Genomic DNA, 16,339 nt, shown 5'->3' on the forward strand with positions numbered 1-16,339 from the left:
ACAAAAGTGTGCAGTTTGAGCAGAACTGACACCAACATCCCAACAATATCTTACCAAGATCCATCATCCCTAGCCTCCAGTGACCTCTTCAAGCAGTGAGCTTCATTTAAATCCAGTTTAGACAGAAGTTTCCCTAGTGGAAAAGGCTTGAAATGCTGGCAGCTCTGTTCAGTTCTTGGTTCAGGCTGACTGAACCAAGATCACCACCACATTTCACATAGTTATCCAAACAGAACATAGATGGCAATTGTTGGTCAGTATCTATCCAACCTGAAATGTGTTATTAACTGATTTTTATGTCCATAATTGCATATATATTAGCATCTTTTTAAAGACAGTTTGGGGACCTGTTCCTAGTAGGAGAATCAGTAGGTAAACTATTTCATAATGTAATCAAAACTTTGCAAACTGCAGGAAGAAAACCAAAGGGATTGCCTAAAACCTAAAATTATCCCGTAAAGACTGTGCTCTCCAATCTCTCTCACTTCTCAGCTGTGAAAGAATGTTTTCTTGGGCATGGAAACTGAAATCAACTTCAGCCCCCCTGCATCCCCCTCTAGAAAAGTCCCACAGGAAGCCCAGGGTTACAAGTTTTGTAAGGCTAAAGTTAACAGGATGTAAAAGACCCCTTTTGAGGCACTATGTACAGTAAGAAGAATAACAGGAACTTTTGGGATATTTTTGTTTGTCTTTTTACTTTATTTTTGTATTTTAAAATATTCCTTAGTTATGCATTTGATTCTCAATTAAGAACAGTGTCAAATTTTTTATAGCAGAGACTTGTAAGGAAAGTTGTTATTTTTTATTGGATGTACCTTAGGGTATGATGCCTCTGTGGCTTCCTCTGTGATTTTGTTAGTTTCCCAGGCCTACCTGACAACAGCTGCCTTATCAGCCTGATAGCTCAACACACCTGCAGAGAAATGTAAGAGCTGGAGAAACAGATAACAGCTCTTTTGATGTGATTAATATATTAAAAAAAAATAAATTAAAAGTCAGATGACTGGTTCTGGGTATATGAGGTCTATAACTAGATAAATTTAAGTCTAGTGTGGGGAACAAAGGAAAGGAGGAAGCAAAAGCACCACCTATATGCATCCACTAATCCCACAGTTATACTGCAGACAGTGGTGGGATCCCCTATTGCAGAACTCACTCCCAGCTACCTTTGCTTTGTAGCAGCTTACTGGTTTACACTGTTCCATTCTGTCACAGCCACAATGAACCTCCTATTAAACTGCAATAAAGCTATTATTAGTCATTACCATATTTTGACTCAAGTAGTATAACAAAATACGACCAATAGAATTAATATTCTTAGACTTATTCATTATCATAGCATGGAAATTCCCATATGTTTTGAGGAGGAAAATAATTGAGAAATTATCAGTTTGATATCATGATGGTGAAGAAACTCTATGGTCTATAAAAACTTTTTAATAAAATACTTTACCGTACTAAAGTGAAATGTGCTCATTAAACCTCTCAGTGGCCATTTGATGATTGGGTGTATGTATTATTCATAATGTTTTGGTTATGGGAAATGCCCAAGATACATTTCCCAAACCTTACAGTATTTTTTTCATATTATTAAGCTGTATTTTCCTACCAGAAGTGCCTATAGGTAAAGAAATTAAGCAACTTATAGAATAAAAAACGAATAATTGAAACACAGGCACTTCTAATAGATAAGCGACAAAACTGGATGGAAGTACTTATAGTAAGCTGGCTAATCATTGGATAAAATATAGCAGGCCAGATCCTGATCCCACATATATTATCCACAGGAGCTGACCCATACAAGCCTAAATGGCATGCTAGCAAAGCCTTATGCTCCGATCCATGCACACATCCTAAGGCACCTTAAATATGCTTCCCATGAAGGAACTTGATGTGACAGAGAATCAAAGTAGCTCTCATTGCAAAGTAAGAAGTGTACATTTGTATGCATCATGTATTAGTTGTCTGTGCAATATAAGAATTGTTAGATGTGGTCTGAGTGATTTCATGATAATAGCAAAGGTATTTGCAAGAATACTTACATTCATGGAACTGTCTTAAAATATTTCCATGATGCTTAGAATCTCTAATACCATTGCAGTGCTCCCCACAGTCATACCAGAATGTAAAGCAAATGGCACACCTTTGAGAAATTTTTCTGATTTGGGTTCCTACTTCAACTGTTCAGGCAATAAGTGGATTCTTAAGATCTCTTATACACTGATTGCTATTTTTTTTTTCTTTCTGACAAGCTTTCAGCATGTGATAACATCTGCCTGTTTGTTACTTTGTTCTCTTTTTAAGCTACTTCAAACTGATTAAACAGCGTAGCAACCTGACTTTTCATCGTGTTCAAAGCAGAAACATGCTCCATCACTTTCCATCAAAATAGATGAGATTACGAAGGAGTCAACACATTAGTGACCCCTGAAGAATCTCTATCATTTCTACTTTCTCTGCTATTGCATTTCTCGACAAACCCTTAAACTTCAGTGCTAGTGCCATTTCTTCTGAAAAAAAAACCAAAAAAAACCAAAACAAAACAAAACAAACAAACAAAAAAAAACCCCCACAAGCAATTATACTGACTAAAGTGATTCTGAGAAACACTGTAACATTTCAAAAGCATCTGATAGGGCCTGTTCAAATATTACGGATATTTTTTAATTTAGAATTTCAAGATCCACAATTTCTGTATAGGTCTTACTCAAGTAACCCAAGTAGCCTGTTCAGAGCCTGTTTAGTTATAGTAAATGATATTTCCCACAAAAAAATAAACCAAAGATATAGGGAGTAATGCAACCATTATTTGGCAAAGCTTTTTAAGAAGATAAAAAAATAATTTTACAGATATCAGTGAGGTATAAAAGCAGCATGATGTTGCTCCTTTCTCAGCACATTATCTTAGGTTCCTACAGCAGCTGAAAATGTGGCCTCCAAAGCAATTTTGGTAGTTTGTTTCTTTTGGTTTTGAGGATTTTCCCTCAATTGTCACAGGACTTCCAGGTACTTTTGAATAAAAAATGGTTGCCAGTGACAATTATTGCAGTTCCAGAAAAACTTCTTGCGTGCTAAAATGTGAATGTAGCAAATAAATTGTTTATATGCATTTATAGAACTGAAATCAGTCTCCTTAAAATTAACCAGGGACTTACCCAGGCTAAATGAGGTGCTAAGTACTCTCATCTGCCATCATTTTAATTTAATGGTAGTAGATTTATCTGCATCTGCTTGGGAATTAACCAAAGATTCTGTGGTGCCTTGTCAAAAGCTCACTATACTTTTTCCATGGCATCCAAGAGGCATATCCTATTTCTGAATGCCAGACATTATCTACATAACTAAGATGGGACTGTGAATTTTAGCTCAAGTAAACAAGTTGGGCAGAACATGCAAGAGGTATCAGTCTGGCAGCTGTTAGACTGAGGGAATGTACTAATGGAGAGCTCATCCTACCTCCATTTTCAGTGGACTTTGTGATTTTGAACTTTAGTTTGAACACAAATGTTTATCCATTTTGCAATCTCAGTTCGAAGAAAATCCATGTGACAAGTGGAAAATAAGGAGCAGTTTAAAAAGTCACAGCCCAGAAATAACATTCAGCAGTGATCTTGCTTTTCTCTACAATGCTGCTCCTAGTCAGTCTTTAGACAGGCTTGAGAAATGAGATGAACGTGAAATTCATTGTCCAGATGCAGTCTGGAAAAGACTCTGTGGCTTAGTCTAGACACAAACTTCTTCCAATCTTCTCTTGCTGAAGGGGAAGGAATAATTTGTGGGTGATCTCTGCCTGTTAAATGCTCCTTCCATCACAAGTGTTGGGTAGATTCGTGACTCTATTAATTCTGTAATTTCCCTCCCACAAAGCCTCCTTGACACAAAAGCACATTGACATGTGCCTACTCATCACAAGAGTCTTACAGACTGGCATAAGTGTTACAATTTAGTCTTGATATAGATACATATCTGTTTGTATGTATAAACTTGCAAAGTTCAAAAGGAGACAAATCTTTAAGGGAAGTAAATTATATGCTATTTTCCAAATATCTAGGGTTAGAGGAACTCGTCACTGCAATAATACTGTGTCAATTGGAGTCTGTCAAAATTTTATGGGAGTTTTTCTCGCCACAATGCCAGGTCACCTTGCCCCAGAATGAAAATATATTCTTCAATAGTATGTTATGTTTTGACCTCAGATTCTCTGGCCTGAAATAAGAGTGAAACAGTGGTAACAAACTTGAAAGGACTGTCAATCCAAAGTTTAGTGAGTACACAAGGAAGGAGCATCCTGGACTATGTTAACAGGCATGTACTAGTAGATTGAGGGCAGTCATTATTCCTCTTGGCACTCGGTATATGACATCTAGACTACTGTGTCCAGTTTTAGGGCCCTGATACAGAAAATGCAATAATTAAACCAGTGCACATCCAGTGAGGGGCCAGCACAATGCTGAAGGGCTGGAACATTCCTATGAGAAGAGACTGAGAAATCTTCAGCCTTGAGAAGGACAGATCTGGAGGAGATTAAATGATTACCCTATAATGATCTGGAGGAGATTGAATTATTACCAGTAACTATGATGAAATTACTGAAAAGATAGACACAGGCTAATACAGCAGTGCATGGTGGGAACACAAGAAACAACAGATAGACGGACAGACAACAGCTAGAGAAGTTCAAACATACAAATTAAATCTTTCTCACTCTTGGGACAGTGACAGTGAAAGAAGTTGCCCAGAGAGGAAGCACAGTATCTGTTCTTAAAGATTTTCAAGATGCACCTGGATAAAGTCCTGGTCTCATCTCATATATATGTCTCTTTTGAGCAGAAGGTTAGTCTAGGTTAGGAACCTCCTGAAATCCAATGCTCTTGAGAGAAGGGGGATTAATCTAATTGAGTATTCTCTGTGTGCTCTTATCAGGACATTATTTTTTTTGCTGCTAAACTTCATGTCATTAATCAATTTCTTTACTGATGGACGCAAACACATTATCACAGGTACAGCTGCAATGATCATACAAGAGAGTCTTAGTGCTGCATAGATGTACTACCAGTAATTTAAATCAACTGTTTTAGGTAATAGTCACACTCTGGCTCAGATCTGTAACTGCCAGGGCTGGCAGTGGGAATAAGGAGTTTCTAAAACACTAGGTTTGAAAACAAGACGGCAGCAAGATATACAGTTATAGTGGGGATAATTCAGATGGCTCCATGGATGACATTTTTCCCAACAACTTTCTTAATATAACCTGTAAATCCTTATACAATTCATCAGTGTTCCATCTTACTCACTTCACTGTACTTAAAGGATCACTTAAAGTATTACATTACAAATGGTCCCAGACACAAGGAGTACCCATTACACTAGCAACTGCATCAACATATGTTAAAATAAAGAAGTCTAGGGAAGAAAAAGAGTGGAAAACATTATCATTCCTATATTGTTATCTCCAGATTGTTCCCCATTACAATCTTAGGTTGAACACCCCTCTACACACTCCCAGTTAATAACTTCCTTGCACAGGTATTAATGGGTTAGGATGGCCTTAAATTGAACAGCAAACCCCTCCTCTTCAAGAAAAGGAGTAAAACACTTGAATTGCCATTTATCACTGTGACATTGGACACCAAGACAGGACATTTTGAAAGCAGTAAATGCTAACCTTTACTTGCTAAGATCAAAGGGTAGTTTGAGCAATTGTACCAGTGTCCTTGGGTACACAGACAAATCTTTTTTCCTAACCTCAGGTATTTTCACTGGTTTCATTTATAATGCCAAATAAGGTAGAGGTACATACCTGAAAAAACATCTGCATTTACAGTGTGTTTAAAGTCTATTATATTAAATTGTATTTATATTATTAATGACAGTATATTACACTATTATATGAAATGCTAATATAAAAAGCATCCAGGTAATTGTTTTTATAAAAAAAAATAAATAAGAAATTTCTATGTTGAATGGAATGTAACCACCTGAGGGTGAGAGCTCAGGAGGCAATTGGAAAAGCCAGCTAGGATAAGAGAGAGAGGAAGTTGAAAGGAATCCGCAAAGGATTCACTCGCTGCAAAGAGTGAGGAAACAGAGATCTAGTCATAGATTGCTAGAAGACCTGGGAACTAATGGACAGTTAGGGTGAACGAATACACTGAGAGATGGGAAATTCTAACAGGATGCCCTTCACACTAGGGGAGGCACTGGCCACACTGAAGTGCCTCAGGAATTTCCTGCCTGCCTCCCTTTCTTTCTGGCAAGCCAGTCTTTCAGTGAGGAAGCAGGTCTGCTAGGAGCTGATGTGGAAAGCCTTCCAAAACCCTCACCCAGGCTGCTGCAATAACAGAATGTCTCAAGACACCACCAAGACAGTGACAAAGCTAGCAAAGCACATTCTACTGAGCACTGGTTAATATATTTCAGATTATTCCCCTAAATATATGCAAAAATATGCATGCTTTCTTTATTGACCATAGAGGGTTTTCTTAAACTATGCTTTTCTCAGGCACAAATCTGCATCTTGTTTCAATGCCAAACAGATCCCCAAGACTGAAACATGGATTTAGTGCATACTTTAGAGTCATTAAATAGAGAAAATATATTTTGTCATACATGCAAATATATGTATATATAAGCATACATGTATTTTTATCATGCTAACATGCTAAAAACTGACCAAAAAAAATGACTCGGGATATTTTATAGTTTTTGCAAAGTACAATTTAAAGCTGCCAGAGCTCACATCAGCTGCAGGAAGTGTAAATGTGTTATTTCTGACACTAGATGGCAGGAGATTGAAGTAAATCTTTTCTGTGGGTCAAAACAGCCTTCTTTCTTAATAAATCAGTTTAAAAAACAAATGCCTGACATTTTGTTTATCAGGTGATCAGATCAAATTGAGAGCTATAGAGAGGATTCTGCAATAAAGCAGAACAGATTTTTAAGTTTTTAAAGTTAAAATGTTTCTCAGGGAATGATTGTTCAAACACACACACATAAACTCAGTAATTAAATGGAGTTCAAAAGGGGTGGAAAAATGGTGGAACTGATTGAACAGATTTTTAAACCCAGCGAAGCTCTTCCAGGTGTGCTTAGAAACTGATTGAGTCCATCCCACTTTTACATTAATCAAGTGTTCTGTTGGTCTGTTTCCTTATCAGAATTACATTCTAGAGCAGTTACCAGCTGCATCCGTCACACAGGGCTGTAGTTAAGATAATACAGAACTAGTAAGATGAGCTGGCACTTTTCACTATGCATTAAGTGCCTTTTGAAAATGATAACTATCATTATACCTCTTTTTTAGGCAAGGAAACTTAAGCTGAGGAAGATGATATAATTTGTGCAGGATCATCATTGGGCTAGCAGCAAGGTCCAGTCAAAATCCCTCAGACTTGGCTTCAGGTTCTAGCCACTGCCTTCCAACAGCATTGCAAATATCCACTAAAAAATATTCTGGCATCTTTTGTCATCTAGTAATTCTTCTTTCATATTGATATTTTATATGCAATGGGTGATAATCATAAGTTTCCAGTATCCAAAGGGAGCCTACAGGGAAGGCAGAGAGGGACTCTTCATCAGGCATTGTAGTGATAGGAGAAGGATCATTGAGTGCAAATTGAGAGACAGGAAATTAGGTTAGATATTAGGAAGAATTTTTTTTCTGTGAGGGTGGTTACACTGGAGCAGATTGCCCAGGAAGGTGTTGGATACCCAAACCCTAGTGGTCTTCAAAGTCAGGCTGGGTAAGGCCCAACTTGGTCTAGTGGGAGATGTCCCTGCACATGGCAGGTGTTGTTTGGAAATCCATTTCAACTCCCGATTCTATGATTGGGAGTTCAAGCAGCCTCTGGTAATGGGAACAGGACTAATCCCAATCTCCTACTAAACCACTTCAGCTGATGGTTCCTTCCACATTTATTATGGATCCTAGCAAATAGAGGACACTTGTCTTAGATGTTACACATTATCCATTTACAGGTATCATATTGGACTTAATCCACCCAAATTATTCTCTTTAATTCATTGTTCCTATGCTTTTTTGCACTGGTTCAGTTTAGTAAATAAAGATACATATCTATAGAGCCCTGCTTAGATGGTTCCCATTAATTTCAATTTCCTAATAAACCAAATTTCCTTTGCTCACCTGTAAAGAAGTCTTTTAACCTGTGAATTTGCACTTTAGTGATATTACGTACAACTATTCTTGATTTGTGCTATTCAGAACACTGAGCAATATAAAAAAATTTGTGTTGTACTTCTACAAAGTTGGAATATATTGCACCTGTATGGCAATCAACAGGGGTAGCTTATGCTTGTGAACAAGTGTCAAATATACTTGATTTAAATCTTTTGATGTACCTTTTTTCACCATCCATTCTGGCAAACTTTCTTTTTACTTCCACTCCAACCCTCCAATGTTTGTTTCTAATTGCACCCTGTGTAAATCATTCCTCTGTCTTCCCTAGGAGTTGTCTGACCAACCTTACCTGGATCAGCTACTCTGCCTTTGTAATACATAATATGGAACAGTATTTGACTTTTCCATAGATTTGCAGAGATACGTTATTTATCTAAAATCATGAAAGGCCAGGATACAGCTTCTCTGGCAATGATGATTAATATTTTCTTTATCCCTTATTAGATACTGATCATGGTCCTCCTTGATCACTGCTCAAATGATTCCCAGTTCTCCTGAGGTATTAGGTTATAATGTTGATTCCTGCCTCTTACAAATACAGAAAAGGTTTTGCTATTGAACACTTACATTAATTCTCCATTATTATTAATAATTTAACCATCAAGCAGTTGATGTAATCCTTGCCATAGCTAGGATTTACACTGTACTCAATGAATTTATGCCCTTTTGTTCTTATGTTTGCCAGTCCTTAATTTCTTCCTGATGGCTTTAAATCTTCTTACAACTCAGAATTTATGAGGTGTAGAATATGTGTATCCACTGGTATGTATATATATTTTTCTTGTTATGTGTTGCTTTTTCCTTTTTAATCACTACGCCTGTTTCACTACTGAACCAGGATGAAGTTTTAGGCAGTACTGTCCTATTTCCTGATAAATAGAAATCATTGAATTATGTCTTCAGGCCATAAAATAAATTATTCTCACAGGTTATTCAAGTCAATACAGTCTTTAATTTCTTCTATTAGTGAGGTATTTAGGAAATAACATATATTTTTCATTTAAAAATCCTTAACAAATCCTAATCAGTGTCCTTCTTGTGCTTTATTAATATACTGATCCACAAATATTCAAGTCCCCGTGAATCTTTTTAATCAACTTTCAAAGAGGTAATGGTGTGTCTATTGTGAAAGATCTTGATTTATGCTTTTTACTCTCTCTACCCTAACTAGATGGGTCAAAAGTAGTTTCTCTACAGTAGAGTAACTGGGTTTTTTGAGGCATTACAGAGGAAGACCTTATTACATCAACTATCTGTATTTCTGGCAGGTAGCTGAAGATACTGGCAGAATATGCCACTGCCTTTAAACCACCTGTTTGCATCTGAAATGCCAAAGATGTGTGAAATGGGAGGAAACATCATGGCACTTCTCTTGTTTGTGAGGGTAAGAATATATTCCAGCAGTGGGATGGTACAACCTTCAGAGAGCTGTGTGGCAACTTCCTAATAAGTACTGACCTTCCTAGCTGCTAGAGAAAGCTCTAGATTATCAATTTAAATCCTTGGATTTAATCCAGGAGAACAGTCTCTGAGCTAAGAGATTTTTTGCTATGGCAACAGTTTCCATGGTGCATGGGTAGTCTAATTCTATCAGATATATCAACCAATTCGATAACATTTCACTAAAGTATATGCAGATTAATTTTATATTTTCTTCAAAACAATCCACTGATAGTTGCATGACAATGAGAAATGCTATTACATCAAAATACTTCCATAGTAATGAAGATGTTACTTAGAAAAACTATGCTTGACAGTTCATATGGATCTTCACTACTATTATTTGCATTAATAGAGGGCAGAAAATTGTAATTATTTCCAGGGAAAAGGTGCCAAAGCTCTTTTTGGTGTCTTAGAATAAGGAATTTTTTGCTCTATGGAGCCCAGAATCAAAAATGTTCATTGCTGGTCTGGTATGTCAGGCACAAGTTATGGGCAGGAAAGCAGGACACTATCTGGGCTGGCAAAACAAGCAAACAAACAAGCAAATATTTCGAGTTAAGCAAGATAATTGAACTGATAACAGAATATTAGAACTAATAATAAATCTGAATTGAGTTTTTTGTCTGGAGAACTTACTTACTACACTTCAGCTGCACACATACCTGGGCTAAATGTTACCACAAATGATTATCCTTCTTCTACAGTCACACAGAGATTGGTTTTATGTGTTCATAGGTTTCTGTATATCTATGGAATTCTTAGAGCTAACCATAGGAGAAAAAGATCTTGAAAGGCTCTGCAGTGGGCACCATTGTGAAGGAAGAAAAGCTTGTTCAGTCTTGAGATTCTGCCTTAAGACACGTGTAGCAACATGGTTTCAAACTTTTTGGACAGCTTTTCTAAAAAAAAAAGCATTGATCATCTGCATATTGGGATCAATTGTACAATCACAGCTTCAGTTTATGAAGTCCCATCCTTCCTGTTTTCTCTCTTCAGTCCACCGTTGTTTATGCTTTTGGGCCTGAAACTTGTAACGATTGTCCTTGGTATCAAGCTAGAAAAGGAATTTTTTTATCCACCTACTCTGTGAAGAGAGCTCACTAACACTTAATATGAAGCTAAAAACTACACACCTGGGGAAGAATATGAAAGCTAAAATGTAAGGCATCCCTGGTTTGAACTGCCACGCTGTGTCTTCTCTGTGTCAGCCAAGCTGACAGAGGATGGAGATCTTTAATGTCAGGGAGCAGAAAAAGGCAGCTGCCATTGGGCTGGGAGCATTAGGGTCTCCCCAGTCACTGGGAGAATGACAAACCTCATCTTGGTTTGTAGGGCCATGGCCAGGCAGGGCTGTGGGGAGCTGGAGACCAGCTCTGCTGTGGCACCTCTGGGCCAGGGGCTGATGTGGGACCCTGGGCAGGTGCAGGCAGGACCAGCAGTGTCCTCAGGGCTCTGGCAGGTCTCTATTTCCCAGCTGAAGCAATTCCCTCTCATAGCAATGCCAAGATGATTTTTTGCTTTTTCTTTTATATACCTTTTATATAACTTTTATGTATCCTCAGTATTCTTAGCATGCATACTTGTAATTCCTTAAGTCTGACAACTTAGCATAGTCCTAGTATTTTGTTAGGCCAGGAGACCAAACATCCTAAAGGTCTCGTAGTAGGAGGCCGGAAAACCCTACACTATCTTGAGAAACCAAGGCCCCCTCCAGAACATAGCCTGTAAACTAGAGATTTGGCCCATCCTGGGGGAATTCCCCAGCTGAGGGAACATCAGGCCATTCATCCAGGCCTCCCATTGGGGCACCCTTGTTAGATATGTTAATTTGTATGGTCTATAAATTACATAAGTACAGGCCTATAAGTACAGGCAATCTATCGTGTGTGTCAATTGCGGCACATCCCACCTTGGCGAAACAGTGTGCCAAAAGGATCCTTATTAAAATACCGAGGTAAAAACCCCTTATCCCTTAATCATGTCTGGCTCTCAATTTTTTAAGATCAGGGACAGGCACCAATAGCCCAGTTCACATGCATCCACTTTTACTTGTTGACAGATAGGTGGTGTTGTTTCGCTGTAGTGTTTGCTTGTAAGACCTAAGAATGTTTGCATCAAATATGCTTTTGGGGTTCCCCTTGTTTTCCTCCTCCATATTTCACCAGACCTAGACTTGATTCTTCGGCTTTCTAATGATTCAGGACTGACAGAATTCTGTAATATCAGTATTTTTCATCATTCATATTTTCCAGTCTTTTCAGCATTTGTCAGCATTCAACTTGCATAAAGCTCTGAAGTACATGCTACCTAATTATGTAGTTTCAAGCTATTGAGGCATCAGAATTTGAAGGAGGACAATCAAAATATCATTCCAGGCAGATGGTAAAATGACCTGATAATTATGAGGCAATGTTAAGGGTGAGAAAGAGAGGAGGAGGAAAGACTTCTCATGCCAGTGCAGCTGACAGATAAATTAGCAACTCCGTAGTTTCTGCTTCACCTACCTCCAGTACGATATTCTAGGTAATGTTCCCTTTCCTCCCAGAAGCTATAACAATAGTTCACTGCAGAATGTCTGCAGCCAGGAGCTGTCTGGGGAGTCACACAGAACACCATTTTACTGAATGTACTCTTTCAGAAGTACCCTTTCCTTCTCAGTATTTCCACACGTGTATATATGGCAAATGCCAATTGTTATAAATAAATATTGGGCACCTGCCATTTTTTGTGAGCAGTAGCTGCTGTAGAGCAGTGCTGATTCAGAAGATTTCTAGCAGTGTTTCAAAATAAACATTGTCATCATTTTTCTTTCCTCTCAACATTGTAAAAACTAATTACTGGGTCTCCAATTATTGTAAATAATGTGTATTTTAAAACTTCATATTGAATATACAATGGAGTTTGGCAGCTCAGTAAATGGCTGGACTTGTCGATCTTTTCCAACATCAATGGTCTTTTCCAGCTTCAATGATTTTATGATTCTATGATTTTATGACATAAAATCTTCCATTGGGAATATGTCACCTACCCTTGGAACAAAAGAAGTGAGATTGTATCTAAGCCCAAGTACACTAAGACAAGTTTGAGACTCTGGGAACTAAAATGTTACCTTTTAAATTAGAAGTACGGTCAAATACAAATTCACAAATTCCATATGTTTGAGTGGTTATAGTCATGAAATCCAAATGCTAGATTTACAGTTGCTAAAGACTTGCTCTTACTCTTGGGACAAATCATCCAACCCCTGCATATCTTAGTATGCCCACCTGCAAAATTACTCCAAAATACTGGTTACATGGCATAGAGGAAGGCTGAGATCTTTAACAACTTTAAAGTACAGAAGTTCAGAAAATTATGGAGAAATGTGCAATACAAATGCAATGTCCTACTACAGACAAGTCATTTTTACAAAAAGTAAATACACATGATTTGTGTAGGAGGCATAAGAAATTTTTTAATTGCCATTCTCATATTTCCCAGCACAAAATTTTCAGCAGATGAGGGAAACTTTTGCCTAATAAAAGGCTGTATTTTCACTCAAATCAAAATCCTGTAAGTTCAATATAGAGAATATTTTTTATACTGTTTCTTTATGTGTATTAGCCGGGATAGAGATATCTGAGAAAAAGTCTAGACACTGGAATTTGTTTATGCAGTTATATACAACTCTTATTTGTCATGAGCAATGCTTTTTTTTCCAGAAAAGCTGGCCAAAAAGTTTGAAACTGTGTTGCCACATGTGTCTAAAGGCAGAATCTTAAGAATGAACAAGTTTTTCTTCACAATGGTGCTTGCTGCAGAGCCTTTCAAGATCTTTTTCTCCTATGGTTAGCTCTAAGAATTCCATAGATACAAAGAAACCTATGAACAAAAGTATAGCAGTCTTTCCAAGACCAAAACTGTACCAAGGAATGGACTCATCAGGTTTGTAATACAGTGCTCTGATGTTATTCCTCAGCATGGTTCCTAAAGGCTTCTTTGGAGGGTTGATATGTTGATGAATTATCTATTATACACCTATTTTCCTTTACCTTCTTATAAAGCAAACCCATATTTAAATGTCTCTCAATTCTGTAAAATGGAAAAAATATTTAGCCTGTATTCCTGTCCTCCTGCAGAGTAACAGAATAATAGCAGAAGACAGAAATTCTTTAAGTGCAATTGTTCCATTCTTTCATTTAATTTAACCATATTATAAAAGTTTGGTGCCATTGATACAAATTTTTTAAAAAATATTCTATTATGGTAATGCAGCATCCCCAAGTAAGTGGAAGACAGAATGTCAAGATTCTTAATTGCAAAGTCCATCCCTTCTAAAGATACTTGTACTTCATTTTAGTAAGAAAATTACATCTGAATATCATCCAAGGTAATGTCAAGCACCAGTTCATTGTAACAAAATTGTCTCAGGTACCTACAGCAGTCCGTTTCTAACAGCACAAAGCCCAGCACAACCTAAATAACCAAGCCCTAGAAGTGGGAAATTCTCAGGTTATCGGCTCTCTGTTGCTACTCATGACTACACAGAATGGTTAGCTAAGGCTAACTAGCCATGGCACTCATGCATGGATTATATCACATTCATTCTTTTAGACCACAAACCCAATAGAGAACATAATCAGCAGGGCCACTTTCACAGTCCTTCATCTGACAAGGTCTCTGTAGGAGTTAAAGGAAATGGAGACCAGATCTTGAAAAGGACATTGCACTCAGTCAACTTCAACTTCAATCTTCTTTGAATGGGTTAGAGAAAATGCCAGCATGAACACGCTTAGTCTAGTTTATCATTAACGGGTATGACTTAAACTAGAAAATGTAAACCTTTTTTAAACTCCTGTTTCTGAACTGTTAGGTCTCTAACAAACGTGCAGCACGGATTTTTTATTCAAGCCAATGCAACCTTCTAATGAAGGTGAGAGCTGGGACAATTCAAAGGTACAAAACATGCTTATAAGAGGCTAATGCCCTTTTTCTTATCCTTCCCAATAAGTGGCATGTTCTAAAGTCTAGGTAACCAAATGTAGGCTGCTTGCCCACTCTGTTTCAGCAGCCTGCATTCCTTGTAAAGTGTAGGATGCTGTGATAAATTCCACAAATTGATTCATCAGGAGGGAAACCATATCTCAGTTTGCTCTCTTCTGTTCCATCCAAAGCTGTTAACAGTACCGAGCTGCCCTTGGCGTTGGCAATTTCTCTTCTCTGTTCCAAGAAGAGAAGGAAAAGAAACTCTGATGTTCTTTGTCTCAAATCCTTTGCTTAGCAGTGTGCAAGTTTGATAGCCCCATCTTGTTGGGAAAGTAGACCCTACCACATGGGTAACTTCCAGGCTCGACAAAAGTGTTTTAATCCTTCCCTTGCTGCCAGCATGACAGAATTCCAGCCCTCCCATGCTTTAATATAGTAAAATTTAAACTGAAGGATCAGAGACACAAAGGAACCAATCTAGATTATATATCATCTAAATTATATAATATTATTGGCAAGGTTATGTATCTAGTGATAGCCTCCCTATCCCTACATTCCTTAAGCCCATTTTGGTATTTTGAAGCTAGTTCTATCTCTAGTTTATCCACAGCTCAAAGCGTATACTTTACAATTCTGTTTAAAATGTATTTTAAACTGCCAGAAGCTGTACATATTAACAAAGGTAAGAGGAGGAGAAAGAGTAGGAGGAACCCGAACCCTAAACTTAACCTAAGCCTAAACCTAACCCTAACCCTAATCTAGCCCTAACCCTAACCCTAACCTTAACCTAAACCTAAGCCTAAACCTAACCCTAACCCTAATCTAGCCCTAACTTTAGGCCTAGCCCTAACCCTAACCCTAACCGGCCCCCACCCCCAGCTCCTCCCCAGGCACCGCCCCCTGGCGCCGCCCCGCCCGGGCTCCTCCCCATTGCGTCACCGTCACCACAGCGCCCCGCCCCTGGCCCCTCCCCGCGCACAGTCATAAGCCACGCCCCTTAATGCATCATCGCGATGACGTAAAGCAGGGGCGACCTTAGGGTTAGGGTTAGGGTTAGGGTTAGGGTTAGGGCTTGGGCTTGGGCTTGGGCTTGGGCTTGGGCTTGGGCTTGGGCTTGGGCTTGGGTTAGGTTTTGAGTTAGGGTTTAGGTTATGGATAGGGTTAGGAGGTAGGCTTAGGGTTTGGTTTAGGGTTTAGAGCTAGGGTTTGGGTTAACGTTTGGGTTAGGGTCGTGGTTTGGATTAGGTTTTGGGGTAGGTTTAGGGTTAGTGTTAGGATTAGGGTTTGGGTTAGGCTCTGGGTTGGGGTTAGCATTAGGGTTAGGCTTTGTTCTCCTCCTCCTCTTCCTTTTCCTGAGTCTTTATTTCCCATTGTGTTACTTTCCTTTACTGTTTGCTTTTGGTGCTTGAATTCCCTTTCCACCTCATGCCTTCTCACATTTTACTTTCAGGGTATGTTGCACAAACTCAGGATTTAAGACTAAAACCTGGAACCACAGAAGCCCATAATTACACTCTCTCTAACTCAAATGAAGCCACATTTTCCTCTTGAAAGCATATTTTTTAGAATAATAGCCAAACCAATCTACAATCAGATGCCAAAATAAAAATTCTTACTAACTCCAACAGAGTCAGTTTTTTTCTGGAAAGCAAAAACTTTAGAATAATAGCCAAGCTACATTTTTTTTAAACATTTAAATAAATTTGTGTATTACCAATGCACTTCAGGTGTAGC

This window comes from Pseudopodoces humilis, chromosome 1 (assembly GCF_049639895.1).
Source record: "Pseudopodoces humilis isolate 2021_Gansu_Grassland_sample_001 chromosome 1, ASM4963989v1, whole genome shotgun sequence".
NCBI classification, from domain to species: domain Eukaryota; kingdom Metazoa; phylum Chordata; class Aves; order Passeriformes; family Paridae; genus Pseudopodoces; species Pseudopodoces humilis.